General features: G+C 42.9%; 1 long non-coding RNA gene across 3 annotated transcripts in view; it reads left to right on the plus strand.

The window, feature by feature from the left end:
- LOC128114624 (uncharacterized) overlaps nt 1-19,690 on the plus strand; it is a 217,728-nt gene that overhangs the window by 93,563 nt on the left and 104,475 nt on the right. Inside the window, exon 8 of one of the 3 annotated variants that reach the window (XR_008219836.1) lies at nt 2,908-3,444. The exons of the other annotated variants lie outside the window; for them this stretch is intronic. This is a non-coding gene — a long non-coding RNA (uncharacterized LOC128114624). Of the gene's footprint in view, nt 1-2,907; nt 3,445-19,690 lie in introns of those variants that run through there. 3 annotated transcript variants of the gene reach the window in all.

The raw sequence follows: 19,690 nt of genomic DNA on the forward strand, positions 1-19,690 counted from the left end.
AGGCATTTTACATGGGTTCTGGCGATCAAACTCAGGGCCTCATGACTGTATGACAAGCATTTTGCCCACTGAGCCATCTCCTCAGCCAGGATTAAGGATTTTATACTCATCCATATGCCTTTCATTTTCTCAGTGAAGCAGTCCACAGCTCTTTCTCCTTTCTGAAGGATGAGAACGCTACAGCTGCCCTTTCGTCCTCAGTTTGGAGATTTTTGAGATCAGCCTCTCACTGAACTGTTTCTAGCATCCAGGCCTCTAGCAGAGACCATGGGCTTGACGATAAATCCCAGGACACAATGCTCGGAAAACGTCCTTTCTCAATAATTTTCCTCAAGAGTTTGTGTGTCGCGTTAGATGGTAAAGCGTCTTCCAGACTTAATGGCTGAGCTTTTGCTTCCGAATCAATAGGACCATCCTCGCTTGTATCTTCTATAATGGTTCTAATCACAGACTGACTTGAGAAGGCAAGTTTGAGGGCGACTTTGTGGAGTGGGCTGTCTTTTCTTTCTTGTGGTCAGTTAGGGATGTCTGTAACTGCAAAATCAGGAGGCAGTGGCCATGGAGACTGAGCTGCATCTTTTTTAGTATGTGGTAAGAGAAAAACCGTTTGAAAGCCTGGGGGCCATTGGCTCCTTGCTTCTTATTTGTTGGAGAAGGTACATGGAGTATTGGATGAGCGAATTTGCTCCACTTTGGGGCATAATATATTGACAAAGAAAAGTCTCTCTCTTTGAAGACAACAGTAATTGTAGAAAATAATGCTTCATCTTCAACTGCGGCCCAGAGACAGAGGTTGTTCTCAGAGTCACAGGACTCAGAGGAACTTAACACCTTCACAGATGAGACGTCAAGGCCTGGGTCGGTCTCAAGACCCCTTCTGAAGTGACAAAGTCAAGATCTGAAAAGAAGTGTTTTGCTTTCATCTAAAAAGACACAGGGTTAGCTCCTAAGACAATCATTTCAGTGAAGCCTATCTGAGGTGATTTTTTTTTCTCCCGCTCATCTGAAAGGTTTTTGAGCAGGAAGAATCAATAAGTCAGCTGTTGTTTTACACTCCTTCTCTCCTGTGATCTCTTCACTCCCTCCACAAAGTCACTATCATCCGAGTATCTGTCTCTTTCCGTGAGACTTTTGTTATCCAAACCAGCAAATAACGCATCAGAAAACACTCACTGCCCGGCACTCGTTAGAATTACTCCGAGCGAGCCGCGAGTGCAGCTTGACAGAACTGGACTATATTAACACCATACTCTTTCCTTTCGACAAAATTAAAGTCAGACCCAAATCAGCTTCCTGCTGTCGGTTGGCAGGAACTTGGCTTTCGGTCTTTGTGTAGATGGTCCTAAGCCCATTTGGAGCCAAATAGAGAAAAGAATACCAGCCTGAGCACATGTGACCACATGGTGTTGGCAGATCCTGGTCTCTCTGCCTTGATTACCCCTGGAGACCTGGCCAGACAGCCTGAGCACTTCCTCATTGAGATCCTGCTCTGCTGCACAGAGTGGAGGGCACACTCTATGCCTAGCCTGTTTGGGGTAGGGTCGGGGAGCTGTCTTTATATTTCTTGATTTTTTTCTCTCATTTTTCTCTTTAAAAATCCTTTTTTTAAAAAAAGACAAATATAAGTGTGTTTGTGGGGGTAGGGGTGTGTGTGTGTGTGTTCCTACGAGTGCAGTACCCCCAAGAACCAGAGGAGGGCATCTGATCCCCTGGAGCTAGAGTTACAGGTGGCTGAGAGCCACCCAAAATGGAGCTGGGAATCGAACTTGCATCCTCTGTAACTAGTGCATATTCTTAACAGCCCAACCATCTCTCTAGCCCTTCTCACTTTTATTGCTGTGTCATATTTGTGAACTCTCTCTTCCTTTAGCTAGTATGTGGGATTTAGGGAGAGTGGTGGTGGTATGTATGCGGGGCTACTCATCAGTAATATTTAAATTTTAGATTAATAAATAATTAACAATTACCCTATGAATATGCTCTATGCAGTGTTCGGAACATTGTTATACACATAAAAATGTTTAAAAGTTTTTTTCCCTTTTAATACTTAAAATTGAACTCAGGGCCTCGTGCCTCCTGGGTGGGTGACCCGCCATTCAGCTAAGTCCCCAGTCATTTTGACCCTTTTTGTTTTGAGACACATTCTCTCTCACTCATTTGCTCAGGCAGAATGTGAACTTGTCATCCTCCTGCCTCAGCCACTGGAGTTGTTGGAGAGATAGATTTGTGCGACCAGGCCCAGCTAAAGAAATGTTTGTCTAAAATTGAAATTTAACTAGGCATGCTGTATTTTACCTGGAAGCCTTACTCTAAGGCAGTGGTTCTCAACCTTCCTAATGCTGTGACCCTTCAATACAGTTCCTCATGTTGTGGTGACCCCCGACCATACAATTATTTCGTTGCTACTTAATAACTGTAATTTTGCTACTGTTACGAATTGTAATTAAATATCTGATATGTAGGATATCTGATATGCAACCCCAAAGGGGTTGAGATCCACAGGTTGAGAACCACGGCTTTAAAGTATCCCGGTTTTTTTTTTTTTTTTTTTTAAATTTTTTTTTTTTTGGTTTTTCGAGACAGGGTTTCTCTGTGTAGCTTTGCGCCTTTCCTGGAACTCGCTTTGGAGACCAGGCTGGCCTCGAACTCACAGAGATCCGCCTGGCTCTGCCTCCCGAGTGCTGGGATTAAAGGCGTGCGCCACCACCGCCCGGCTATCCCGGTTTTGAAAGAGCCAGGAATGAAAGTTGTGGGTGAGCCTGGGGGTTCTCTGTGACAATATTGATGGAGGTAGAGTGATATTTACAAAGAGAGGTGTGTGTGTGTGGGGGGGCAGAGGGAACATGGCACAGAATGGCATCTGTCTGTCAATAACACTGTCCTCTTTACCCTTGACGTCATTCTCAGCATCATCCAGATTCCAGGCTTCAAGAGAGCCGGGTCATCGGGTAAAGCGACAATCGGGACCTTTTCCTGACTGTGGCTTCAGATGACAAGCTGGACCCAGGAGATGTTGGGGGTCTGCAGGCTGAGTCGGGGAGTAGAAGCAGTGAAGAAACATGAGCCTGGCGCCCTTCATGTCACAGGCTGTATCACTCAGGTGCACACACATTTACTCCTACACATCACATGCACACACACACATGTGTGCACGTGTAAACACAACATACATGTACTCACATGCACGCACATAAATAAGCAGCTACAAATATACACATGTACAAGTGCACACATGTACACATTTCATGCCCACGCTCCATGCTGTTTCTATACATTTGTACATATAGGATGATACGTGTTTAAAACATTATTTGTATTGTTGGCACCCTAATTATAAATCATTGACACTCTCCCAACATTACTTAGATTCTGAATTAAGTGTGAATCTTCAGCCAACTGTGAGCTTGCCACCTAATAAATATTGCTGGTTTGAAAATAATGTAATTTAGAGTGCACTTGTTTTCCGTTTTTATCAGACTCACTAAGACCAGTGTGTGTGTGTGTGCATGTGTGTGTGTGTGTGTGTGTGTGTGTGTGTGTGTGTGTGTGTGTGAATTTACATACACCTTTATCCTTTTGGATCACACATGACTCCTTTTGGAGTAAACGTGTATACACATGTGTGTGCATATATGAGCATGTCCTATGCCTCCGCCACACAGCTGGTTTTGACAAGTGCAACCATAATCCTTGCGGATACCTGGAGCTGGTTGGTGTGGCTGATGATGATGGACCCGAGGGCCTGCTGAATGATTGCCTGCCAAGTACTAAGGATCCTTTCCTGAAACTCCTGCTCACCTGGCATTTCCTTCACATCACAGATAATAAAGGAGGTTGAGTGGCTTCCCTCAGGTCACCTTTGACCTCCAAGTGACCAAGCTGGAATGTCCACCTGGAAATTTCACCGACTCTCCAAGGAGGTGTCAAATGTAAGCATTAGGAACCAGAATGCTGGGTCCGGCTTCATTCTGTGCCTGTTGCTCTTGAGCTCTTTGTGGTGGTTACAATGAGAAGTGTCCCGCGTAGACCTGGGCATTTGAACACTTGGTCCCCGGCTGATGGCCAAATTTGGGAGGTTTGGGAGGTGTGGCTGTGTTGGTTTAAGTCACTGGACACAATCTTTGGGAGCTTAAAGACTTTTGCCTTCTCTGTTTCCTTCTTGCAGTTCAAACTCTGAGCTCTCAGCTTCTGCTCCAGCCCAAAGAAACCCTTCCCTCTCTGAGTAGCCTCGATCATGGTATTTTATCACAATAGAACAGTAACCAAGACACTGGGTATTGGATATTTATACATTCATCTATGCAATCTTGCGACGTGTGTTTTTCAGATACTATATATATGTAATTACACTTCAGACAAGGTGCATTTTCCACCCACTGTATACTCTAGTCCATGGTGGTCATTGCTGGAACTATTCTATACTTTGCCATGGGATTCAAGCCCAGGCCATTACGGTACATGGAGAGGCCAGCTTATCATCAATGTGTCCACAGGCTGCTGGCTCAAGTTTGGTGGTGATTATTCTCACTCTTCTTTCTCCATTGCTTGTGGCTGTGGATAGGCTACCTCAGGGCAACTGAGCACAGGAGACTTAGCCATGTTTTTCCCCAAATGCTTCTTGGGTTTCAGAGAGCAAGCAAGTATGCTATTTTTCTTATTTAGGATCGCCTGGAAACCCGCTGATGTTAAGGTGGCTTTTCATATAAAATGACTTCATTCGAAACCATACAAGTTTTTTTTTTTTGGTTTCGAATGGTTTTTCTTTCTCGGAGGTGGAAGTTGCTTGAGCCCGGTATCCAATCCACCTCTGGGTGTCTCTTGCCACTGCCTGAGTAAGGGGTTTTCCACCCCTGAATGAGGTCATAAAGATGCAATTATTCTTCTCCATAGAGCCAGCTCTACCGGGCTCATTTACAAAGTCACTCAGCCGTGACTTGGCCACTTACGTAGCTCTATTGCCTAAAGATATTTCTTGCTCCAGCCATTTGCCCCCCAAGAACCACATTCATGTTACAGAGAAATACAAACGCAGGTGCGTTCTGCATCAGCAGTGTTACAGAGCTGTTTTGTTAGGTGTAAATTATATCTGGTCTTGTGAGGAGGAGAGGAGAGGAGCCTGGATGATTTATATTCTATGAAAGAATTTTATAAAGAACATTAGCCTCTAGTAATGCCCAGATTCCTGATTTTACATATTTAAGCTATGTATTTGGATATGATTTGAGCAGTCCAGGGTATTAACAGTGTTTACAAAGGAAACTGTCAGAAATGGATTCAGGGAGCCTTTAAACTAATAATGTTTTTCTTCGCAGGTCTGATAGAGCCCAGAGCATCTTCCCCATGTATCCCAGGGATAAAGATGACATTTTCCGTTCACACATTGCATTTCATCTGGAAGGCTCTCTCACACACAGTGTCACTGTCTGCCACCTTCTGCGTGGCAGCAGACAGTGAGAACAGTACCACTGCAGGGATTGGTCAGTGGGGAGAAGATCCTCAAGGCAGCCATAGGCTGGAAATAAACAGGGAGGGGGAAGGTAAAATCCATGTAGCTCTGCCTTTGCTGAGAAAATGGACAGCCAGGCCAATGGCAACCACCCTGGCATCTAAGTAGGACTCTATCCTTGTGGAGCCAGGGGTTTGGCCGTGAACTGTCTTCCTAATTAGGTGTCTTTAAGCAAATCACCTAATCCCTTTGAGACACAGTTTTTGCATCAGTCTTATGTAGACCAGGCTGAGCTAGGTATGTAGCTAAAGGTATGCTGACTTCCTGATAATCCCACGTCTACCTCCCAACATCTGCCATTATAGGTATTAGCCACCACTCCCAGCTGGCTCCAATCCCTGGCAGGTATCTCTGTGGCCTACTGACTTATCATGTGTGTGCCCCTCAGTGGTACAGCTGGACCATGTGGGATTTCCAAAAGTTTTAGCTTTTGGATAACCCTCTACACACACTGACTTCCACAGTGGCTGGGTCAGCTTATACTACCAATATCAGCATGTAGGGACTTCTGTTCCCCAACATGTCACAGCATCCATTGTCATTTGTGCCTTTGGTGAAAACTGCAGAAGAATCTTGTAGCTAGAGTTTTTCTGGTCCTGCCTGGCCCACAGTCAGGACAAATCTCTCTAACCCGCCAGTCCCACAGCAGCTCAGACCCAACCAAGTAAGCACACAGAGACTTAGATTGCTTACAGACTGTATGGCTGTGGCAGGCTCCTTGCTAACTGTTCTTATATCTTAAATTAATCCATTTCTATAAATCTATACCTTGCCATGTGGCTCGTGCCTTACCGGCGTCTTCACACGCTGCTTGTCATGGTGGCGGCTGGCAGTGTCTCCCTTTCCCTTCCTGTTCCCTTAATTCTCCTCTCTGTTAGTCCCGCCTATACTTTCTGCCTGGCCACTGGCCAATCAGTGTTCTATTTTTTGACCAATCAGAGCAACAGATTTGACATACAGACCATCCCACAGCAGAATCTCTTGTTAAAAGTTTTTTTCTTTTCTTTTATTTGTGTGTGTATATGTGCTAAGTGTGCATGCTGTGGTGCATGTGTACTGTATATGTTCTCTGTATGCGTTATGTGTGTGTGTGTGTGTGTGTGTGTATGTGTGCTATGTACGTGCTGTGTGTGTGCATGCTTTTCAGTTTTTAATGGGAAAAACATGGAGGCAGAAGCAGGTCTTCTCAACCTGTGGCTCAACATCTGCCTGCCTAAGAATTGCTTGAGAGTCTCAGTAAAAAGGGCCCGGAACCCTCTCCCAGAACTTTTGAATCCATCTGCGGAGGATAGCCTAGAGATTCAGGTTTCTGTCGATCTTTCTGATGACTCTAATGTAGTGGGTGAATGACCTCAGGAACAAGTTAGAAAAACTAACTGTGTGGGTTTACAAAGTAAGCTGTAGGCTCAATGCTGATAAAAACAAACTTATAAAAAGAAATAATAATTTCATATATGTGTTGTATGTGCTGAGTGTGCCTAAGCTATGGGGTTTTGGTAAGCTGTCTCCAGTGTCTAGTATTTCTGTCATAACATAGCCAATTGGCTTTGACAAGCATCTTAGCCTTTTTTTTTTTTTTTTTTTTTTTGGGTGAGGGGGTATCCTTTTCTCTTCTTTACCTACGTGGTTATCACTTCCATCAAAATAGACATCCTTGTGGTCTACCCACAGAAAGGAAAGACATTTTCATCCAATGACCCAAATTATAATGTCCCCATTGAGTGAGAGAGAATATCTGGTGCCCGGATAGCATGGCTCTAACACAAACACTGTATAGACCGTCATCCTCAAATTTCAATTTGTAGATGGTGAAAGTACAGATTACAGGGTCCTGCCTGAGAAAACGACAATGGCCTTGGCCTTTCCTGTTTCTGGTAACCCATACCATGGAGTTCAAGTGAAACTTTGGATTTAGTTGCCAAGATACTGTCTTTCCAGACTGCATGAACTCAACAAGCTCTCCCAGGCCCAACTAACTTGTCTTCACCAACCATTAACCCTGCTGTAGTTTTTCCAGCAACTCTGCCTCTCAGGCTTTCGGGTGTCGCTTGGCTTCCAAGGCAAATGCAACCCAGAGACATGCTAAGGATCTCCCTTAGGGTTGACTCTCCATGTGGGCGACTTGGACACAGTACCAAGATTGTTCCATTCTGATTGCTTAGAGACTCCAAGCTCCCCACCTTTTATTAGCACCCTTTTATGACATTATAAACATGGTTCTCATACAATACAATCTGGATACAGTTTCCCTTCTTTCTACCTTTCCCAGTTGCTCTCCACCTCCTCTCCCATACAGCTCCACCTCCTTTCTGTCGCTCATTAGGAAAGAACAGGATTCTAAGAGATAAGAACAAAGTATGGCAAAATAAATTATAATAAACAAAACCATCATACACACACATATGCATATACACCTGTGCATACACATTTACTCCCACACATTACATACATGCACACAATTGAAGTTAGACAACACAAGCCAACAGAAAAAAGAGCCCAAGAGGAGATACAAGAATCAGAGACTCACTCGTTCACACACTCAGGAGTCCCATAAAAATAGTAAACTGAAAGCTGTAGTATGTATGCAGAGGACCTGGTATACATGTTGCTCAGTCTCTGTGAGTTCATATGAGCTTTTCTCATTTGTTTCAGAGGGACTTCTCCTGGTGTTCTCTGTCCCCTTGGTCTTCCCCATGCCTCTGCTTCTTCTGCGGGTTTGATGAGCTCTGAGGGGAGGGATTTGATGGAGACACCTTGTTTAAAGATGTGTTTTCCAAGGTCTGTCTCTCTTTCTCTGAAATGTCTGGCTGTGGGTCTTTATATTTGTTCCCATCTGCTGTAAGAGGAAGCCTCTCTGATGATGGCTATACAAGGCATCCATGTATGACTATAGCAGAATATCATTGGGAGTCATTTTATTGATACCTTTTTTTTTTTTTAGACGAGTAGTATTTGGTTTTACCCGAGGTCCCTGGGCTATCTAGACTCTAGTTCTTGGTCACCCAAGACATTGGTTGGTTACCCACATAAGCTTTGTGCAACTATTGCCCTAGCACATCTTGCAGGCAGGACAGATTGCAGATCAAAGGTTTTGTGGCTGGATTGGTGTTTCCTTTCCTCTTTTGGTAGCCTGCAGAATACTGTTCCATGTCATAGACACTAGAACATGGGGGTGAAGGTTCTATGTAGGCACCAGCTCAACCTCTCCATGTTCAATGAGTTGTGTGGGTGTTGTCTTTGGCAGTGGGGTTCTGCTGTCTGTCTGTGACTCAAGGCTCCTCAACCCCTCATTCCCATGACAAGCAAGGCCAGCTCCAAAGTCACCCCGAGCTCCAGCTTTCTTTTTGCCATCCTTCTTTGTTCTTTTGGTTCTTCCCATGTTCCCCAGACCTCACAGGGGATCACTTTCTTCAGTTAAATCTGGCAAGGGGCTTCCATAAACATGTTTTGATCATGGTTAGAGAAAATAAAATTAGCTACAAGAATATCACCTTAATAGGTTCCTTCGTATGGAAAGACCATCAGAGTGTGAGGGCTCCTTCCTTCCTCCTTACCATTCCTTCCCTCCTTCCCTCCTTCCTTTCTTTTCTCCCTTCTCTCCTTCTCCCTCAGTACCTTTCTTCATCCTTACCCTTAATCTTTCTCTTCCTTCTGCCTCCTCTTTCTTTCTGGTCCTCCCCGCCCCCCAGTCCTTTAACTGTTCCTTGTTGCTGTGTGGAAGTCAGGGATGGCTCTCAAGGTATCCATATGTAGCTCAGTGGTGGAATACTGCCTCATGTGTGTAAGATGGTGGGTCCAACTCCCAGGGCCAGCTCTTGCCCCGCAAAAACAAGAGTACTTCGAATTTCTGCTTTCCCTTCCAGGGAAAGGAGTGGGTATGCTCCCTGAAGTTGAGTTTGCAAGACATGCTTCCACGGGGTCTGTCTTGCTGACTTCCTTCTCTGAAGTATTTCACAACGTAGCGTTAGAATACGGACATACAACCTTTAATATGTAGAATAATAAAAGATTACTTAGAAGTATATTTTAAAATTAGACACATTGACATTATTATATACTATAGCTATATTTGTAGCCATGGAAATATATGAAATAGTTTTATTTATTTATTTATTTATTTATTTATTTATTTATTTATTTATTTATTTATTGGGTTTTTTTTGAGACAGGGTTTCTCTGTGTAGCTTTGCCCCTTTCCTGGAACTCGCTTTGGAGACCAGGCTGGCCTCGAACTCACAGAGATCCGCCTGCCTCTGCCTCCTGAGTGCTGGCATTAAAGGCGTGCGCCACCACTGCCCGACGAAATAGTTTTATAAGTGATTCTAAGTTTTGTAAAATGTTTATCATGCTGATGAGCCAGGGAAAGCTTCCTTGAAGGCAAGTCCTTTGGCCTGCTGGCATTTTAGAAGATAGGGAGGATTTTGCTTTTTTTTACAGTTTCCTTAAAAGTTTTTCATCCTTAAAATTTAATCCCTCTCCCTTAAGACTGAGGGAGAGTCATCTTTCTCTCTCTTGGGTGGGCAGGACTGGGTCAGGCGAAGGAGAGCAGCTTGCAATTGGCTCCCATTGCCCCATAGCAGAATGGCAGCTGCATTGGCAGTGGATCAGCAGCGCATCTACCTTGCTCTGTATTAGTGAGTTCTGTACTCCTATTGTACCCCTTAATAAGTTGAGATATAGACTTTAAAAAAAAATCTGACCCCTCAGTGGGGACTCCTTCCTTGCCCACCATTGATAAGAAGTTTTTATTTCACGCTTAGTAGTCAGTCATTGCTGATAACGTTCGACTTTGCTTTTGTCCTTCCTCTAATTTGACTTCAGGACTTCTTTAGAATTTCTAATTTGGAATGCATAAATTCAAGTTTGTGAATTACCACAGAGTCTTAGGACACGAAGTTAAAAAAAAAAACAGATGAAAAAAGAATTTGGAAATTTTTGTTCACTTAAAGGAACAAAGTGGTTTTCAGAACTTTAGGAACCCAAATTTTAACTTTAATTTTATTTTATTTTTATTTTTTAAAGAATTGCTAGTTTGTTAAAGGCTTTGCACTTGCCACAGTGGTCATAAATATTTCTGTAAGAACCTAGAAGGCCTCACTTCTGTCTAGGCTGGAATATCTAGAAAGTCCAAGCTGGCAAAAGATTGCCAAGTGGATTTTTTTCTCTCGTGGATTTTGCTCTGTCTCTCCTGCCTTTCTCCACGCAGCTTCCTCTAGAGTCATGGTGCAATACTCCGTTTCACCAATAGGTGGCACTGCCCAACATATGATTTATTGAGATGTAAAAACACTTCTTACCTGTGGGGTTTGAGGTCCCCTCATCTAATGAATTCAACACTGACTCGATGTAGAAGGACAGAAATATTCAGCATCAAATTTCCACATTTGAGGAATCCCAGGATGGCGGGGGCAAGGGAAGGCAGGCCGTTCCCTGCAGCAGCGTTACTCTTCTAGGGTTTCAGTTTCTTAGGCACATGGAGAATTGTGACTAACAGTCTGCTTTCAGGGCCTCAGTAACCCGCCCCCCCACTTTAGTCAGCCACGCCCATCAAATAAGGACGAGCAATCTATATTCGAATCACATTCTGATTATTTGCCATACTCCTGTCTTGGTTCAAAACTTCCAAGTTTCCCCTCTGGCTCTAAATCTCCTTTTTATTTTATTTTATTTTTTAAATTCTGTCAGATACCAGCTGTGAGGTCTGCGGTGTGTCCCTCTAGGCAGGAGATATTTAGAGTTGGACAAAAGAAGGGAATGTCTGGGTAAATTTCCTTTTGGAGATTTAAGAACTTAAGTCAATTTTCGTCTTGTTGGTATCAGAGAAAAGTGACCCTTTCAGCTTGAATGAACTCTGAAGGTTTATTTGTATCAGCTTTTTTTTTTTTTTTTAAAGCTATGGGAGGTTTGAACAGGTGTGTACCCGAAGACGGCAGGGTTACAGCCTCTCTACGTTTGCGATGCCGTTCAGCTCTCACTTAATTCCTGCTTTGCCCTGAGGAGTCCACACCACTTCAACATGCCTGGTGTCGCCCTGTCGGACTGTTCTGAAGTAAACACTAGACGCCTTATCACATCACCTTCCCTGTGTTACTGTGTTCCTAGGCTGTAATTTTTAATGATTGTTAGATAAGAAAAAGAATAGCATTATTTTCTAGTGTTAGCTAACATGCAGTCATTGTTCAGTAGAACCTTATTCTGCAAATATCCTCCCTCCCTCCCTCCCTCCCTCCCTCCCTCCCTCCCTCCCTCCTTTCTTTCTTTCTTTCTTTCTTTCTTTCTTTCTTTCTTTCTTTCTTTCTTTCTTTCTTTCTTTCTTTCTTTCTTTCTTCCTTCCTTCCTTCCTTCCTTCCTTCCTTCCTTCCTTCCTTCCTTCCTTCCTTTCTTCGTTTTTGAGACATGGTTTCTCTGTGTAGCCCTGGCTGTCCTGGAACTCACTCTGTAGACCAGGCTGGCCTTGAACTCAGAGATCCACCTGCCTCTTCCTCCTGAGTGTTAAAGGCGTGTGTCACCACCGCCATAGGCTTTGCAAGTATTCTTTCTGGTTCATCAATTTTTTAAAAATCTAGATTCAAGAGAAGCCTACGTGTCACCTTTGGTTGCTGGGCTTCATCAGACAACAATTTGAGACAGTGTTCTCTGTTCTATAATTTTCCTCTTCTTTTTAAAAATAATTTTTTAGATTTATTTTATGAGTGTTCAGGTTGGCCAAAGTGTCCAGATGTTGCCTCATTCAACATAGAGTTTAAGGTTCACGCTGTCTGTAGCCATTACTTCATTAGGAGCTGCATAGAGGGACACACAATCAAAGTGTGAACCCGCAGCCACTAAGTGGGACCCTTTGAAGAATTCTTGGGTCGGTGAAATGGGAGTGGGGTAAAAGGACTTGCTTCCAAGCCTGATGACCTGAGTTCCATCTTCAGTACCCACATTGAAGAAGGAGAGGACCCACTCCTCCAGGGTGTCTTCTGACCTCCATGTGTGTGCTACGTGTGGGGGGCAAAGATAAGTGCAATAAAAATTAAATAAATAATAACTAGAAAGGTCCTCAAAATTCACATCAAAGCATTCTTCCTCACCAGCTGTTTTGATGACTCTGGGCTAGAGTTCCTATGGCAGAGTCGAGATGAAGACTGAAATGTTGTTCCATCCTCTATTTACTAGGCATTAGAATGAGGGACTGGTGCTCTAGAAACCTTCAAGCAGAACAATGAGGTGGTTTTAAAAGTGATATCATTATGACCACATAGATTCTCAAGAGAAAAAAGAAGTCCGTGTTTGATGTGTTTAACCTACCAGCTACCGGAGTCTCTGATGCATAGACTCTCTCACATTTGGCATCCTATTTTGATTTTTCATCTGCCTGACACGATCTAGTGAATGAGCATGGCTTTTCTTGCTCTCTGGTGTCACAAGCTGTTCCAGGCTTCTGTCGTGATCTGATTGCACCAGGTCTGGACTCCGCCATCTCTCTAAGGACATTGGGTTATTTTTATGGAAATGGCGTTGAGAAACCACAGTCTGTGTACTGTATCTGATGCTATCAATATTGTGCAATTCTGATAAATCACACAGCAGGGTTGGTAGGCTGGATTGAGATACAGGTCTCAGGTGTCACTGACCAGTATTTTATTTCACCATGCTTACAACTCTAAAAAAGCTAGCTTAGGGAGAAGCAAGTTCATTGGATGTAGTTTGAGTTTAGTCAGGGAAAGCTGTACAATGTTTTCCAAATGCTTTTGTATGTAGCTAAGCTATAATTAATCATCTATGCACCAGTGACTCTGTCACCCCTAGAAGAAGAAGAAGTAGGGGTGTCGGTGGTGAGGGCAGCGGGGTAGTGTGGAATTTTAAGCTGGTTTCTAGAAAACTCTTATTTAAAAATTAATTATTTAAAAAATGTATATATTCAGTGTGTGTGTGTGTGTGTGTTGTGTGTGTGTGTGTGTGTGTGTGTGTGTATGTGCATGCCCTGGCAGGCATGGAGGTCACATGTTCTCTTCTCACACGTGAGGACACAAGTCTTCAGCCTTGTTGCCTTGCACAACCTAGTCACTGAGCTATCTCCCTGGCCAGGAAATCTTTCAAGCCACCAGACGTATTTATTTAATTGCAAGTGAAGGAATGAGTTTATCAACACCTAGTCAAAAAAAAAAGTGTTCTGCTGTCAGGAGTATATTTTGTAATGTAGTGGATACAAATCAAAAAGCAGCATATGCTTTAAAAATTTATGGTAATTATGTCAAATCAACTTTATCAGAATCCCTGCATTTTAAGGCACAGATTTACAAGACTGTAAAGCAGCACACATTTCCATGAAGCTACATATTTTATGTATCCCAACTCTGAATAATATCAAATTCTGATTCGTCATTCCAGAAAAGATAAAACCATCTTTCTATTCTCTTTACACGAATTGATAATAGAAGCTTGTTCTTATACGAAAAAGTAGCAAAAAAAATTACTGTAGTCAAAACTGGGGTAAGTTCTTTGGGGAGGGGTCCCAGAGGCCTCATCCCTAGACGGGAAACTGCTGGCACTTGCGGAATACTGAAGGAGAAAGAGTCACTTTTCTGCAGGAGTCTGGCCACTGGTAGATGTGCCATTCTCCAGCAGATGACACCACACCCGTGCACACATGGGAAGTCCTAACTGGACACAGTCCCTTACAGAACAAATGAATAGACTATAAAAGGGGGATGTGAAATTGGGAGGATATGATCCAGATACGCTGTAGACATGTCTGAAAATTTCAATAAATAAGCAATTAAAAAGACCGGGGTAGGCTATAAAAGTATCTTAGGCAGTTAGTTGATAAGAATTATTTTCGATTTTTTAATATCTGAACTTTATCAAGCTACTTAGAATTCTTTACTTGCAATTTATCTTAAAAATATAAACAAATATACTTATATGTCTAATTTTGTATTTGTAGCAGCAGCAGCAGCAGCGATGGGGATGGAACCCAGGGCCTTACACATACTAGGGGATTACTATGCCTCTGTGCTATATTGTTAGCCCTACATAGCTATTAGTTAAGATGTATTCCTCAAGTTGTTGGAGCCTCAGATCTCAGAGAGTCGGGCCCGGGACTTGTGTTTCTCTTCACTCCTCATATTTTCAGCTCTCTTCAGTGGTACCCACGTCCTGGGACCTCAACAGGCTGGTGCCACAACTGGCCTTCCTTGTGCTTGGCCTCAGGAAGAGAGAAAGTTGGGGTATCCATCCCTCTGCTTCTTCCTCACCTCCCTCCACAGCTGCGGTGAGGTCTGCCCTGTTGTATGACCTTTGAACTTCATGAATGACCCCCACTCCACGGTCTCAGCTCTCTTGCCTCCCAGTTTCCTCCTCTTTCCCCATCAAGTCTCAGATGTCATCATCCTTGCTGACTTGTTTAAGCTTGTCTGTACAATGTCGGAGAGGCCGTAAAGTTATCTTAAACATTTCCCAGAGTTTTTCACCTGGAACTATATTGCCCCTGAGGATAGGTGGTAGAGAAGACTGGGCTGGGAAATCAGCCATAGTCACGTGGCTCCTTTTGATGATCTGGTACATCGGTTTCCATGTCCTTTCTCATTCACAACTCTGTCTCAGATCTGTTCAGGACATGGGGCTCTTTTGTGAAGCAGAGGTTCCCTGGCCCTAGGTTTGAGGATTCATGGAGATGCTGCATATCCTTCTCACCTGCTTCTGTGGGCCTGCCTCCTTGGAGTGCCACCACTGAGCAGTGCAAGGGTCTCTCATGCCCAGGGCATCTGCATGCAGTCCTTGTTGTAGCATTTGAAGTTATTTCCCTTTGTTCAGTTGAATTCATCTCGGTTCAGGTCTGTGAACGGAACCCTTCTGCAGACAGCACATCCGTATCAAAGATCCTGTGGTCCACTTGACCTTGGTTGACTAGAAAGCATGATTGTGGAGAGATGAGATACTGCAGATTGAGAGCTGTGTGATCTTGGGTGATCTTTAGTCCCTTTGAATAAACAGCAACTTCTGTGTCTTCCTTTACATCCTAGTGGCAGTGATGACAAGCTCTAGGAATGTGTCATTCAGCTTAGTAGACATCTATGCCTCCTCAGCTCTAAAACCAAGAATACTGTAAATACCCAAGAATCACTGTTGCTGCCTGCCCAATTGATGCTCTCACTGAGGAGTATTAAGAAATGCGTGGCTTTATGACTTCCTCTTGTTCTGTGGTTAGAGAAGTTCACAGAGCCCTTCCATGGCAGAGCCTGTTCCTTGTTCCCAGTCATTCATCTCTGGCTTCTGGTTTCCTTTGGAGCAAAGAGCCATGCTCCATGTTGGCAACCCTCCCTTTCCTCTGGTAACATTAGTCTAGTGTCTGCAACTAGTTTAGACATTTGTTTTCCTTGAGAAGCGCTTATGATTTCAAATAACTTATGATTTCTGTCTTGCAAGAAAACTCCTTGAGGCAAAATGCTGAAGATCTGAATAAAATGAGTGAAATGAAAAACTATCCAGAGAATCACACAGAGCAAAATTATATTCGGATGTCTCCAAGACCACCCGAAATTGCTCAGCAGGTTTATCAGTGATTCTAGTCTCCCTGCGTCTCACATGGGCAAGCCTGGGCTCACTTAGACTCATACTCTGTCTTTCTCTTCCTGGTCTGATGTAAGAAGTGATGAATTCCATTCCCCCTCCTGCCCTGCCCCCTGTGCTCTGGTGTCTACGTAGGTTCATCTAGTGAGATCTACCAACACAGACAGTATATGATGGGAGATCTCTTTCTATACTGCTTCCTTGGGTCCAGAGCCTGCTGGAAGATGCACCTGTCTTCCCAGTCCCACTGGAAATCTCTCTACCACTCTAGCTTCTGCTGAGTGATCGTAGCTCTGGGATTGGGGACACAGCATCCTCACGTGTTCTTCAGTTGTGAGGTGGCAGGAGAAGGGTGTGTCGCTCTCTGGGTGGTTTTGTCTTCTGTTTGGCTCCTGAATTCTTTCTTTGCCTGTATGCTCAATTCCTTAGATTAAAATCCTACCTGCTAGAAATACCTAGAGGGATTTCCGTGTCTGAGGAAAATTTAAAAACTGTATCATGTGGGGCTAGGGAGATAGCTCAGTGGTGGAGAACACTTATTGCTCTTACAGAGGGCCTTGGTTTGGTTTGGCCAAAGAACTAAAACAAGAGTAATCCGATGACCTACTGGTAACTTATCTAATGGTAAGTCCACGAATATTAAACAATTGCAAATCAGTTATTAGTGTCCAAAGTAAGGGTGTTGATGTCTGCTAACGGTGAGGCACAGGTGCCAGGAAAGGTCTGGAACCACCTACAGGGGAGTTTGGTTAAGGTTGTTCTTGTACCAGTGAAAAATTATTGGGAATTACCTGGGGAAGGGAAACCATGACGTTTCCTGAGATGCGTTTCCCCCTGTGTCTTTGCATAGAGAACTAAGGCACATTGTAGGCAAAGAGCCTAGAGTGGCCATCTTCAGTATATATAATGGCAGATTTAAGCTTGTTTGAGTAGCAAACAATTCTCTTGATAATCAATTTTGTAGATATTCTGGCATGGGTGTATATGTATGCATGATCAGATTCTCTGGAAGGTGAACAGAATGTTCAGGAAGAATAGAAATGCTCCCTATCCTAAACTATATGGAGCAAGCTCCCTTCCCTAGGTTCCACCCAAACCCTGAACACTGGACTAGAGTAAATGCAGAGTGTAGTGCAATATGTACAGAACCAGATAGAGGTCAGATTACATATGGTTGAGAAGAAATGTGCTGTGAGCCACAGGAGTATGCATGTAGAGAGAAAAGACTAATTCCCACGTAACAAACTCTGCTTTCGACATTCTACTACCAAAGCAAGACCTCTTGACAATCAGCTGATGTGTAACCTATTACCACAATTCTACAATTAGAGCAACTTCACACAGGACAAGGGAATTCTCTCAACGGAAATAATCAGGAGCCTAGAGTATGAGAAATTGGAAACTTCAAGCCAATGGAGCTTTACCTCATGAAACATGGTAAAGATATGAGTCAAAGAATATTGAAGCAAAAAAAGTCCAAATTAGGACTGGGAAGAGATATTTCATCTACCATATGACAGAAGCTTTCATCGTTTTTTTATTATGTTAAATATAGACATTAATATCTGATACATAGTGTATGATATTTATAGTTCCTGAATGATGATGAAGTATAAATTTATCATTTTTAGCATTCTCCCCTATGTCAATTTAATCATTCATTATCTATTAATTTCAGTGCTTGTATGAAACCCATCCAGAGCTAACAAAATGATTTGCAGGGTAAAGACACTTGCTGGTGCCTCTGACAATCAAGGTTCAACCTTCCAGAACCCAACTGGTGGAAGGAGAGAAGCAACTTCTACACATTGTCATCTGATTCACACAAACACACTGTGGCACATGCACGACCACCCACCCCACAACTAAGAAACATATGTACTAAAAAAAAAAAGTCTTTCCAGGTATTACTGGAGATAGAAATCAGCGTAAGAGATCTTAGGATATTCAGTTGAGAGTTAATTCTGAGTTCTGAGATCAGGTTAGGAATGTCCCACAGGCAACCACACTGTTGGGTGGCTCATTTCAGACTAGATATGTCATAAAACACAAAGAAGAATCAGGAGAGGAAGGAATTTGCATTAGATCAAAAGTGGCTGGAAACGTCTGTAAGCAGCAAAAATATTTGATATTAGGTGGTCTTTAGAACTGAAGAAGCTAGCTCATCATTTCACAGTGGTGTGGACTACAACCAGACATTTATCCATTTTGTGCCTCAGTTTCTTCTTTGGAAGTCAGGATGGATATAAACACTCTGTGGGTTTGTGTACAGATTTGATGAGTTTGTACGCAGAAACCACCTGTAAACACCACTCAATAAAGATTAGTTAATATAATAATTATTATTGGTAGTTGATTATGCATAATTGACTTACTAAAATCAGGCTGATATAAAATAAATATTAACTGTGAATATGTAAAGCTGGCTTTCAGCCATGGATTTGAAGTGAGTTAGAAGATTTTGTAACCAGATCAGATCATGGAAGTTATTTTGTGATTATTTTATTCAATTTCCTTGATTTATGTAGCTGCCTTGATGCTGGTGGATCCTTGCTGTGTCCATACAGTTAGTTGTACCAGCATGCATCCATTCTCCACTGTCTTTCTGAAAAAGATTTAGGATTTAATTCCTTCAGGTGGAAATGAAGATATTGAATTATATTAACTCTGCCTCAAATTCAATTAAAATATAGGTTCTTTTATAGCTCAGATCATTAATTATTGACCAGTTATTTCTGTCTGGAAATATGAGAACACAAGCTTATTCTCTCACACAAGTCTGTTGCTAGACAGGTAGCTAACAGAAGTATGTGTAGCAAAGGTGAAGGAGTAGGGTTCTCATGTGAGTGCTAAGCTGTGGAAGCCCCAAACTGGAATAACTTAAAACCCCATTAGTAGCTGGCTGGGCAATGGTGCATCTCCCCCCAAAAGAGCTACTCTGCAGGAAGGAAGCAACTGGGCTATAAGTTTACAAAACACCAGAGAGTCTCACAATATGACAAACAAAAAGAACCACATTTAAAAAAAAATCATGGTATGTGGTTTCATTCACATAGAATCCTCCAGTAAGCTAAGTGAATCACCCCCTTGGGAAGGGTGGTTACTCTACTGTGGGTATGTGAAGGGGTAGTCACCATGAAGGGCACAGAAGTTTCTGCCATTGGGAGTGTTGGAGGTATTTTATTTTTTAAAAAATACCTGTGTATATGTATTTGTGCATGCTTCTGTTGACCAATGCCATGGTCTCTCTGTGTGTGTCTGTCCTCCTCTTTTTCTTTGAGGCAGAGTATCTTTGTCTTTTTGCTGCTGCATGTCAGGTTAGCTGGCCCAGAAACTTCTAGAGCTTCTCTTGTCTCTATCGCAGCAGCACTGGGGCTTTAGGCTCACAAACTATCAGACAGATTTACGTGGGTTTGGGGAATCTAAATTCAGGCTCTCATTCTCATGTGGCAAATGTTTGACCCGCTGAGTCACCTCCATAGACCTCTGTTTTATCTCTTCATTTGGGTTCTGGTTGCAGATGTGATCAGTTTGTGGAAATGCATGGATTTTTATATCTGTGAAATATGTGTACATCTCTCTATAGAGATTATATTTTGATAAAACAAGAACCAAGTTAAAACAGAA

Source organism: Peromyscus californicus, unplaced genomic scaffold (assembly GCF_007827085.1).
Source record: "Peromyscus californicus insignis strain IS unplaced genomic scaffold, ASM782708v3 Scaffold_19__1_contigs__length_69161282, whole genome shotgun sequence".
In the NCBI taxonomy this organism is placed as follows: Eukaryota; Metazoa; Chordata; class Mammalia; order Rodentia; family Cricetidae; genus Peromyscus; species Peromyscus californicus.